Raw genomic sequence first — 12,382 nt, forward strand, 5'->3', positions numbered from 1 at the left:
TCTTGTATTTAGAATCACTACAAACATTTAATCCAACCCTTCAAACCATCTAAAGCAGGGATCCCCAACCTTTAGAACCCGTAAGCAACATTCAGAAGTAAAAGGAGTTGGGGAGCAACACAAGCATGAAAATAGTTCATGGGGAGCCAAATAAGTTCTGTGATTGGCCATTTAGTAGCCCCTATGTGGATTGTCAACCTAGATTGAGGCTCTGTTTGGCAGTGCACATGGTTTTTATACAATCAAAACTTGCCTCCAAGCCTGGAATTCAAAAATAAGCACCTGCTTTGAGGCCACTGGGAGCAACATCCAAGGGGTCAGAGAGCAACATGTTGGGGATCACTGATCTAAAGAGAAGAACTTCAGCCCATGCCTCAATGATGATCACTGCTCAACAGCATTAGCCACATTACAAAGTTGCACATGTATCTCATTGGAATATAAATGGGCATCTCAAGATATAGAATGCTCAGAAGTGACCAAAGAGACATTACTCAATAACTAGCAAAGGGCAGAAGCCGGGAGAAGGGGGTCTGCAATAGAACCTTAACTATAGCAATGATTATCGCAAAAGAGATAGAACAGCCCAGTAATTGCTATTTAGTCACTACATTCCCATGGTGATTCATTTACCATAATGGTTGCCATGGCAAAGCGATGCTTTTTAACATCTACATTCCACATTCTTCTGTTTTGCCCGAAAGCTGGAGAAAAACGACCAAGCTGTAAGCAGGAACCGCTCATATTTCTCATTCCTCTCCCAAAGAGGTTGCACAACTGCCCTTGGAGGAATGCATCTCTGGGAAAATTGAGGCCTCATCAGCCAAAGGTCTACATTAGCATTACACTGTCTACCTGTAGCGTAATGATATATTATAATATAATATTATTAAACTATAACTTTATTCATCCCTGGGAAACGCTGTCCAGAGTGCCGAGAGTCAGGACTACTGTGGGTGCTGAGGTTTGTGTGGGGTCCAATCATTTAAACAAAGCAAAGATGTTCAACCCACGACCCTCCAGACTGATGTTTAAAGGAGAACTAAAGCCAAACTAAAGAAGTAGCTAGAAATGTTGTACATTATGTTTTGTGCTTCTGTACCAGCCCAAGGCAACCACAGCCCTTTAGCAGTAAAGATCTGTGTCTCCAAAGATGCCCCAGTAGCTCTCCATCTTCTTTTCTGCTGATTCACTGCACATGATCTGTGCTGCTGTCACTTACTGAGCTTAGGGACCCACTCACAATATACAGTACACATAGAATAGAAATGTCACAATATAAGGCTGATTAGTAATTAATACAGATAATTACTACATGGCAGCACAGAAACCAGTGCAATTAGCATCAGAATTTAATAATCAGTCCTGTAGCATCAGCTTATATTACAGACCAACCTCATTTTCTGCTGGATAATTAGTGACGACCCCTAAGCTTAGCTTCGCAACAGCTGTAAAATATGACATGTTTATAAAATATGACATGTTTAGCCATATTAATTTTTAGGGTTTCATCTCCTTTTACAACAGTCAGCATGCCAACACAACGAACTGTAGTTCAGCAGCAGCTGGAGCCCTAACGGCACACTGCCAACAATAAGTTTTTTTAATTGTGTTTGAAATCAGTGTAGCAGCTCGAAATTCGAGCTATGTCTATAACAGAGCATTCACACTGCAGTGATCCATGGTCCTACCCGAAAACTACTGTGTACATCACTGTAGCATTCTAAACCCGTAACAGGATTAAGCAGCCAAGCTATTAAAACAAGAAATCTTAGCAAGGCAGAGGAAACAATGCGCCATGCTGATTTGCTTAGTGTTAACTTAGTTTCACCTATATACCAATATAAGGTCAACATGACACATTATAATTACAACTTTTATATCCAGAGTATTTTATGCCAAAATAAATATTAGGCAAACAGAACGCATTTAAGAGACCATCAGCAAATGAGATGATTGTGTATGTCCAGCGGCATGCTGGTGGCACTCAGTTTTGCATTTTGCCCACTATTAGTAAGGCCTTGTGGGTAGGGTTGCCTCCTATTCCGGAAAAAAATACTGGCCTTCCTATATATTTATCATTTTAATTAATGACATAGGGATCAACCATCATTTACTGGCCAGGTGGCAACCTTACTTGTGGGGCTGGTTTATGAACATGGGAGCTAATTTGCACCAGTGTCGTTGCCAGTAGCAAAAGATCAGATTTCTGCTTTCATTTTCCAACTGTAGTAGGTTGTTTAATGGAGAAGGAAAGTCGGTTTGTACTTAGGGGGGCCGAAAGTTAGACACCCCCAAGTGAATGTATTTACTTACCTCTAGGGATGCACCGAATCCAGGATTCGGTTGGGGATTCGGCCTTTTTCAGCAGGATTCGGATTCGGCCGAATCCTTCTGCCCAGCCAAACCGAATCCTAATTTGCATATGCAAATTAGGGTGGGTGGGGGAAATTGCGTGACTTTTTGTCAGAAAACAAGGAAGTAAAAAATGGTTTCCCCTTCCCACCATACGCAAATGCAAATTAGGGTTCGGATTCGGTTCGGTATTCGGCCGAATCTTTAGCAAAGGATTCGGGGGTTCGGCCAAATCCAAAATAGTGGATTCGGTGCATCCCTACTTACCCCACAGCTAGGGTTGCCACCTTTTCTGGAAAAAAATACCGGCCTTCCTATATATTTTTTTTTCCCCTATTAATAACATTGGGATCAGCCATCATTTTTACCGGCCAGGCCAGTAAAATACCGGCCAGGTGGCAACCCTACTCACAGCCTGGGCCGGTGCTCTTATCTGCAGAAAACTGCATCTGTCTGGAGGTTATTCCAGCGAGCACTACGGAGCAATCCTCTTCTGGCTTCATCTTTCTTCTTCTTCTTTTTTTTTTTTGATTTGAAATATTTCATTTGGTTTTCACAATAAACCATAAAAATCAATGATAAATAGTATGCAGAATAAGAAGATTAATACAATGACATATTATACAGAATGTATATCATCTTTCTTTTATGGGTTCGCATGGGCAGTAGAGTGAAAAGATGAACTTTAATGAAAAAGTCGACTATTTCGTTCTACTGTGCATGCGTCTGCCCCGGGAAATTTGAAGAAAGAAGAAGAAGCAAGCGATTGCTCCATGGTGCTCACTGGTATAACCCTGGGCCTGTGCAGTTTTCTGCTGATAAGAGCACCAGCCTGGGGTGTCAGGTAAGTAAATACAATCACTTGGGGGTGCCTAATAATTGGCACCCCCAAGTAAATATGTCTTTCCTTCTCCTCTAAAAGTAACTGCTGATCGGTTGTGATCGGCAACTGCCCTTGTGCAATTTAGCACCTATGTTGGTAACTGTATCCTTTTCCCCATTGTCACTACTGCTGCCTGCTCATCTGGCAAGTCAAGGGAGAGGGGCCCCACACAGGGGGTTCAGCCGGGGCCCATATCGTGATGCCATTTCCATAACAACAAAGCAGTTCCTGAGCGATCCAGTTACTACATTCAGTGTTAAACAACAACAGGACAGAGAACATAAGGGTCAGAGGCTGCCGTACAGCACAGACACGGGACATGTGACATATGAAATGATCTAGGAATGTGATTCCCAACACAAGGAAATATTGGGATGCTTCCCACTCATGCTCCGAGCATGCACATATGGTTCTGCGTTCACTAGCAGCTCTACATACACACTTTTCATGAAACATTCACAGGCACTGATAAATAATATAGCTGCTCTCCTAGCTGGGGAAACAGGGGTCACATTCTACCTATGCAGGGGTGGATAACAGGCTGCATTTAGGGAAGCATAGGGAGGCAATCCTTTTGTTTTAAGTAGGGATGCACCAAATCCACTATTTTGGATCTGGTCGAAACCCCAAATCCTTTGCGTATGATTTGGCTGAATACCGAACGGAATCCTAATTTGCATATGTAAATTACGGGGGGGATGGGGAAAACATTTTTTACTTCCTTGTTTTGTTACAAAACATCACATGATTTCCCTCCTCACCCCTAATTTGCATATGCAAATTCGGTTCGGCTGGGCTGAAGGATTTGGCCGAATCCGAATCCTGCTGAAAAAGGCCGAATCCTGGCCGAATCACGAACCGAATCCTGGATTAGGTGCATCCCTAGTTTAAAAGGATACTGTCAAGGGAAAAAAAATTGAAAACGCATCAGTTAATAGTGCTGCTCTGTTTTTCTCAAAAGAGCAAACAGATTTATATTTAAGAAAAATGGGAAGGTAACCAGATAGCAGCTCCCTAACACAAGCTAACAGCTGCCTGGTAGATCTAAGAACAGCACTCAATAGTAAAATCCAGGTCCCACTTCGACACATTCAGTTACATTGAGTAGAAGAAACAACAGCCTGCCAGAAAGCAGTTCCATCCTAAAGTGCTGGCTCTTTTTGAAAGCACATGACCAGGCAAAATGACCTGAGATGCGCCTACACACCAATATTACAACTAAAAAATGCACTTGCTGGTTCACATATGAAATTTTATATTGTAGAGTGAATTATTTGCAGTGTAAACAGTGTAATTTGGAAATAAAAACGACATTATAAAAAAATCATGACAGAAGAATCCCTTTAAGTAGAACTTAAATGATCAGTGTATACAGAATAAAAGGAGGGTGCTCTTAGGGTGGGACCTGGGGTGAATACCCTATCTGCTGCACTCTTACCATCAGCCAGGGGTGATTGATAAAGTAACTGTACATGCCCCCATAATAAAATCCCCACGTGCACCTCATTACTTCAGCTGCTGCGCTGCCTCTTGGTGAACATTGCCATTCAATGTGGATATCAGCAGCATAAGTTGGAGACTGCTGATTGTAAGTTCTTCCGCCAAAAAGGTTCTGTAGCAGCTTCAGTTATCGGAACCTTGTATATAGCGAAAGTGAAAGGCAAGGGATTCAAATGGTCTGATAGACCAGACACAACCAACATGTCACCCTCCAGCTGTCATATAACTGCAAGTGTAGCTGTCATACAAATGCAAGTGTAGCTGTCATACAACTGCAAGTGTAGCTGTCATACAACTGCAAGTGTAGCTGGCGGCAAGAGGATCACACAATGTATGCCAATCATGACAGTGAGTTCAGTGCACATACAGAAGCATCAATAATAGGGTGGGGAGGCTCTGACTGTCAGCCCCTCCATCCAGGGGTGGATTAATGCCTATGCTAACCTAGACTATAACTTAGGGGCCTCACAGTGCTGAGGGGCCCATGGGGCTTTTCAATTTGTTTTATATTGCTTAAAAATTTTCCAGAGCAGACTTTGGGGCGAATTGACACGCGCCTTGCCTAATCTACTCCCAGCGAGCCAGAAAGCAGGTAATTTGGGGCAGCACGGCACCCGACCAGGTCCAGCGGGGGTAGTCAGGGGGGTCGGGCCCCTGTGGAAAGTGAAGCCTAGGAGCCACTGCTTCCATCTGTAGCTGAATTGAAACTCTGACACATCCCTGAAGTTGTAGTTCAGCAAGAGCTGTAGGCTGGACATGTGGATATATTAGCGCCATCACACAGGGATTTCATCAGGTGCAAAACAAGTACATAGAGAAGTATTTAAATCCCCACATTAAAGGGACAATGTACAGAGCAAGGATCATGGCAATAAACAGCGTGTGTCTCTCCCTGACATGTAAAGCAAAGGTACCCCCATATGTATGGAATTATAGGGGACACAGCCCGTGGTTATTGGTCATAATGAGGCCCCTGGGGGCGCTGTTGCACTGAAATCTATGGACAGGGGTGAATGTTAGATCAACTCACACACAAACAATATTCCCCATAATAAGGCTCCCCCCGTGCAGATGGAATAAGCCATATCTCTGTCATACACAGGGCGGTGTGAGGCACCTGACTGGCTGCACCACTGGCTCCTGTAGGTGAATGAGCAGCAAGTGCCGGACTCCCAGCAGGGGTGGTATCAGTGCTTATGTCTTACCTGAGCCCTTTGTCTGCTCCCCCGGCTGCTGCTGCTGCTGCTGCTGCTGCTACTGTCTGTCAGTCTGTCTGTGCCGCACGGTATCGCCTCGCAGTGAGTCAGGAGCAGCGCTGCCTCTCCATGCTAGAGCCCCGCCCACGTCTGATGTCAGCGCTGCCTGGGAGGAACTGGGGCCTGGGGAGCCAATCAGCTTCCATGAAGGACAGTCCCTGCCATTAAGGGGAGGGGCTATAAAACACTTTTACTGCTGGGGAAAGTGGCCGTTCACTATCACAGGCGCTGGTGGTACCTGGATTACTAGAGAACTACAAATCCCATAATCCTCCCTGCTCTGGCTGCCAGTTCTAGATGCATCTTTATAGCTGTGCTTTTGCCCCTGAGTCTGACCCCACAGCTGCATGTTGCCTACAACTTCCACATGTTACTGAGCCCCACAGCAAATTCAATTTAGAGCCCCAATCTATTAATGAATTAGCCTATTCGACCAACATATATACAAATTGCTCATTAATTAAGGTCTCACTAGGCCCCCCTGAACCTGCAGGTTCTTCTTTCTCTGTAGTTACTCCCCACAGTCCTGCTGCCCTGACCTACTGTTCAACTGCAACTTTCATCATCATCACCATTCACAGCCAACCCCTCCACTATCCCCACCCCAAATAGGGGAATAATAGGGATTTTTGCTCAGGCCTGGACTTGAAATATGTCGTGGGTTCCGGCTAATGCCACAGGGGCTGCTGTAAGACGCTATACTCGGTCTGTGTACTGGAAATGCCAGGGGCTATTTTGAATCCCAGTCCAGACCTGCTCCTGCCCCCTTGTGCGTATGGGGATATTAATGACGGCAGGTAGAGCTCCATGTGCTGCTGCTCCATGTGTGTCAGCCGGGGCATATGTTATTATGTAACATTAGGGTCCAGTAACGTAACTACATAGGTCTGGGTGCACCCCTGGTAGTAACACCCCTGCTAGGGGGGCAGTCACTACACCCTCCCATGGGGCCCAAGTCAGTATAAGACTGGGTGCCCAGGGCCATCACCTTAAGGACCACCACCCTCCCACCCCACAGACTCTGGCCATCAGGGGGAAGTAAGGCAACTGAGTCCTAGGCCTACCAGGTTTTCTCCCGGTGCCCTGCCGTCCCAGTCCTGGGTTAGTGCATTGGGGGCCCACCGGCAGGACCACCATCAGAAATCACAGGGCCCCATACAACAAAATTTCCTGGGCCCCCTTGGCTGCACCCACCGCAAGCCCCACCTACAGGTCCACCCTCCCCACCCCACAGGTCCGCCCCCCATCACACAGTAAAAAAACAAAAAAAATATTGGTGGCTAGAGTTCCCACATGTTAATAAAGAATAAAAATATATTGGTGGTCAGGGCCCCCCATAAAAAAACATTTTTGGCCAGGGCCCCCACATTAAAAAATATTGGTGGCTAGAACACCCACATGAGAAAAATAAATTGGTGGGCAAAATTGGTGGCCAGCCCCCCCCCCACATTATAAGAAAATTGGTGGCCAGGGCCCCTTAAATGTCCATGCCTTCACGAAGTCAGCAGCTCTCAGAAAGATGGGGGGCCCGGCTAATCAAGTAAGTGTGGCGTGGTCGGGCCCCCCTTACCCTCGGGGGCCCCCTACAACTCTCCCCCCTGTCCCCCCCTGATGGCTGCCCTGCCCACCGGGACTGCAAAGCGAAGGGCCCTCCTGGCAGTCACCGGGGGCAACCTCCAAACTCCCTCTCCCGCATGGATGCACTGACGCCAACGGGCCAGCTGATCAGTGAGCCCAATCCGACCCTGACCCAGTCCACCCTGAACAGAGTGTGATCTCAAGGGGAAGGGATAGAGGGTGGCACTTTTGCACCCAGGCCCCTGGGTGTTTCAGCTCTGATGTGAGTCCACACAGACACAGAGAGAACATACAAACTCCCTGCAACGAGTGCTCAGCCTGAAACCAAACCCCAAAGCTGCAAGACAACAATGCCACAGCAGTGCCACCATACTAGCCAATTATGTGTCCCTCCTGCTGTTGTGAAACTACAACTCAACTTATCTTGGCTTCATGGAAAAATATATAGCTGTGCAAATTTGGTGCCCAAAGCATACAATGACGTTGTCCCCTGTGTTTAAAAGCTGCCAATCTTCCTCTAATTGTCCCTTTCAAGCTAATTACGTCAGTTCTTGCAGCAGGCGCCTTTCATTGGGGACATAGAGCAGTGACTGCAGGTGGGGAACGCAGGCTGTTCCTGCTATTTCTAGGTATCTCATGTGGGCACTGCTATAGAGGAGCTAGTGTAATACACACAGGGGCATATTTATACCTACAGGTACCCAGCCTCTGTCATTCCTGCCCTACAGAAATAAAAGCCTTGGGAACCCCAGAGCCCCTTATAGATTTCTGGTTCTTTGCTTTTGCCCTCCGAACCAGCAGTGCAGAGAATAGAGCAGGACAAGCGTAAGAGTTGGAATTACACAAAGAGAGTCTAAGAGATGAAGAGGATTGTGTGTAACAGTTGTGCAGACAGCACAGGGATCATGTAGGATTGTACAACACAGGTTTCATGTCACAATGGTTTAGTCTACAACATGCACAGAGGTTCCTCCATTCAGTCACCTATAGAAGCCAATCAGATAATCATTTATAAGGGCCAAGTGCAGTTAGAATTATGAAGGCTGGTTGCTGTGGTTTAACTTCCCCTTTAATGTATCTCTTTCTAAATATTTGTGCTCCAGGGGTGGCAATTTTAGGCTCTGCTCCTACTACTATCAGCAGCTAAAACTGGTGGGGCTGATGGTAAGTTATAACTCTGCCAATAGTGGTCTGTTATTTGCAGTACAGGGGTCCCGGGGGTTCAATTCCAGCCAAGGCAAGGAGCGTGCATGTTCTCCCTGTGGCTGGGTGGCTTTCACCTGGGTAGTGCCGTTTCATTCCCCCTTTAAAAACATACAGGCAGAATTAAATTGGCCCAGGTTAGACTGTAAGCTCCACCGGTGTAGGGACTGATGGGATTAATAAAAAGTTCTGGGGAATATTTACAATAATAAAATACAATTTCCAAGGGAATGCAACTCAGATAGCCTCGCAAAATACAGCGCCACCAGTTTACAATGGAGACAAGGGATTGGTTAGAATTAGCAGATGGCTGCCATCTAGTGTCTGATTGTGGGAGTAGTAGATACAAAGCTCTGTGTTTAAAGTAGTGAATGCCCTATATAAGCAGGACATGCATTGCACTAGACAAATATAAATATTGCAATAGATAAATATATATATAATACATATAATAGATACACACACATATATATATATATATATGTATATATAGATACAAGTTGATCAAGTGACTGGTCCGATTACATCTTGGAGTCAGGAAGGAATTTTTCTCCCTCTGTGGCAAATTGGAGAGCCTTCAAATGGGGTTTTTTGCCTTCCTCTGGATCAACTGGCAGTTAGTCACATTAACTTCATGGACATGTATCTCTTTTCAACCTTACTTACTATGTATTAAATGTTCTAGGAAACACAGGAGGTCCCTGTCCCACAGAGCTTAAAATCTAAAGAAAACTATTATCATTAAAGACTCTTTTTCAGTTGAGTTGTTTTCAGATTGTTCCCCTGAAATACTTTTTTTAATTGCTTTTCATTTTATTTTATTTTTATTGTTTTCCTAAAATTGAATTTTAAAGTTTAATGTCCCTGTCCCTTGGGTTTCAGTCTGGCAGCTCAGTGATCCAGGAGCATCTGAACTGTTACAATTTGCTACAATTACCGGTAGTTGTTACATTTCTCAGCAGTATCTGTGGAATATTAGAAACTATTATATCAATTCTAACGGCTGCCTTTAATGAAACTCAGGGATTCTGCTCAGCAGGGAGAAAGAAATATATCAACTAAATGTATCAAATTAGAACAGTTAAAGAGTCGGCGACCCCCCCTCCCAGAGCTGCTTTAGAAGGTGAAAAATTGAACTTTATACTTCAATATTAGAAAAATGATCACAAATAGAAAGGAATTGGGAAAAGTCTTTATTTGGGGTGAACTGTCTGAAAAAAACTAAACTGGAAGTGGCATCCTATTCTGTACAATAGAAGGAGACAATGTAACTGTTAAACAAAAACTCCAGAGCACAATGGGAAGGAAAAGGAGGGATAACAATTCAGAAATACAAAATGAAATACAATGTCTGGAGCTGCTGCACCAATAGGAGGCGATTGTATAGCAGGGATCACATGATCTGCCCCGGTTCTATAGTAGTGTCATTTTACCCCTAGATATACAATAGCTCCGGCCTTTAATCCTTACAATATAACAGTGCGCAGACCCAGGGCAAACACAGAGGCGTATAAATAAAGGATAATGATAATATTGTGTAAAGAGTAATGGAGCATCCCTGTATGTGCAGTGACACCCCAGGCAGCAGCCGCCGCTGGTTTATAGGTTTTATTAGTCTGGTAAATGTCCAACTACTTTACTACTTGAAATAAAGGATATTTATGGGCATATTAATGCCAACCAGGAGCCATTCAATGAGAGTAGCTGGCACAGAGAACTCCAATCTGTAGTGTGCTGCACTGCTGGGACTCACTTCCAATCGCTTTCTCCACTCCACGATGCTGCCCTTTCAGAGCTGTATTTAGGGGGTGCAAGAAGGCGGGGTACCCTGAGCATGCTTGTCCTGCCATTGAAACTGCCATCTGGTATTTCAAGCAAATTTAGCCCCAAACTGCTTGGGAGTTGGGAAGAGTCAGAAAGTGCAAATGAAATTAATAATGGGGCCCCATAGAGTCTGAGTATTAGGCCATCTCTCAGATAGATACTATAATGCATGTTGCTGATTGGTTGATACACGTATAATTGCACTTGATATAGCCTCAAGTACATTGTATCCTGTAGAAATAGTCTCTAAACCTCAATGTATAAATATTATATAAATACACAATCTTTTATCTCATGCCTCATGTAAGAGACTCCTATGGAATTACTTCACTGAAACAACAGATATAAATCCCATCAAATAACAGGCAATCAATTCTGCGTTGCTTTCTACAAACCTCTGTTAGGGCTCTTACACACGGGCGTTTGTTTGAACGCTCCTCTGCGTTGTGTTTTCTTCCGTTCAGCCGCAGGGGAGCGCAGGAGTAGACGCACTGAATTATTGTCAATGGGGCTGTACTCACACAGACGCATGTAAGCGCCGATCGCAGGTAAAATGCAACATGCTGCATCCCAACCTGCGTTTGACACTTACATGCGTCTGTGCATACCTCCCAACATTTTGGAAGTAAAAAGAGGGACAAAAAATTTTTTCCCGCACGTAGCGCAGCAATTTTTTTTGACCACACCCCTTCTGTGGCCACACCCCTAATTACCATGTTTGTTTTACAAAATTTGGCAGGTTATGAAAGTTTGAAAATATTTCTCCTTATCTAAACTGTGTTTTTGTGTCTCAAAATTGTGACAAAGTATCTTATTTGCACCTGTTGGCTGTTCTGGGCTCTCTGCTAAAAGCCAATTAAGTAAGAAACTTTGTTTCTTTTTCTGGCTGTTCAGTACAGAGAAAAGAGGGACTTTCCAGTACAAATGAGGGACTGCGGGTTGAGCTGTCAAAAGAGGGACTGTCCCTCTGAAAAAGGGACAGTTGGGAGGTATGGTCTGTGTGAGTACAGCCACATTGACAATAATTCAGTGCGCTCCCCTGCGGCTGAACGGAAAAAAACGCAACGCAGGGGAGCGTACAAACAAACGCCCGTATGTAAGAGCCCTTAAAGAGGCCACTTAGTGTTGCTGTTGGGAATGATCCTGTTCAAGCAGAAGCAGTTCTAATCCAATGGTTGTTGGTAGTGCTGTGTGGAGCCCTGAGAGCTGTTTTTCAGCGAGTGGGACAAAGAATTAGATATTGGGTCCTTGATGCGTCAGCACCCACTACCTGTTTTGTACTGCTGGGTGCTCCCTGGGGAAGAAGAAGGGTGGAGGTGAGACAGTTTTGGATCCACTGAGGAATGTGAAAAAATGAGAAAAAAGTGGCTCAAACTGAATGCGGCATTGGGAGTTAAGAAGCCGACCAACATGTGCTACATTCCCTTCTCCATAGCCTGAGAAATAAACCCGATTGTATTATCCAGCTCACTCATTGTATTGTGCCAATGCCCATCTCTGTGGTCCTACCTGAGGGTTTAGACCTTTATAAAGCAAATAGTAGTTGCCACTAGTGAATTGGAAGACTGAACCTAAGTGCCTTTGCATATACTGGCCCCTGAAGCCCTCTGTGCTTTTAATGTTCCAGAACTACAACTCCCATCATCCCACAATGAACTGAGCTGGAGATGTGATGCTGGTATACAGCCAAGGCTGCCTAGCAAATAGGCCATTGCAGTCCCTGCACTTGTGACCCCTCAGCTGACTGGCTCCGTCATATCGCTTACTCGCATCATTTCATCTC

General features: G+C 44.8%; 1 protein-coding gene across 1 annotated transcript in view; it reads right to left on the minus strand.

The window, feature by feature from the left end:
* The window catches only part of camk1.S (calcium/calmodulin-dependent protein kinase I S homeolog), a 120,713-nt gene extending 114,614 nt beyond the window's left edge, over positions 1 to 6,099 (minus strand). Inside the window, exon 1 of the mRNA XM_018259392.2 lies at positions 5,944 to 6,099. The gene's annotated coding sequence lies outside the window, so the exon portion shown is untranslated. The remainder of the gene's footprint in view (positions 1 to 5,943) is intronic.
* Between the last annotated feature and the right edge of the window lie 6,283 nt (positions 6,100 to 12,382).

This window comes from Xenopus laevis, chromosome 4S (assembly GCF_017654675.1).
Source record: "Xenopus laevis strain J_2021 chromosome 4S, Xenopus_laevis_v10.1, whole genome shotgun sequence".
NCBI lineage: Eukaryota > Metazoa > Chordata > Amphibia > Anura > Pipidae > Xenopus > Xenopus laevis.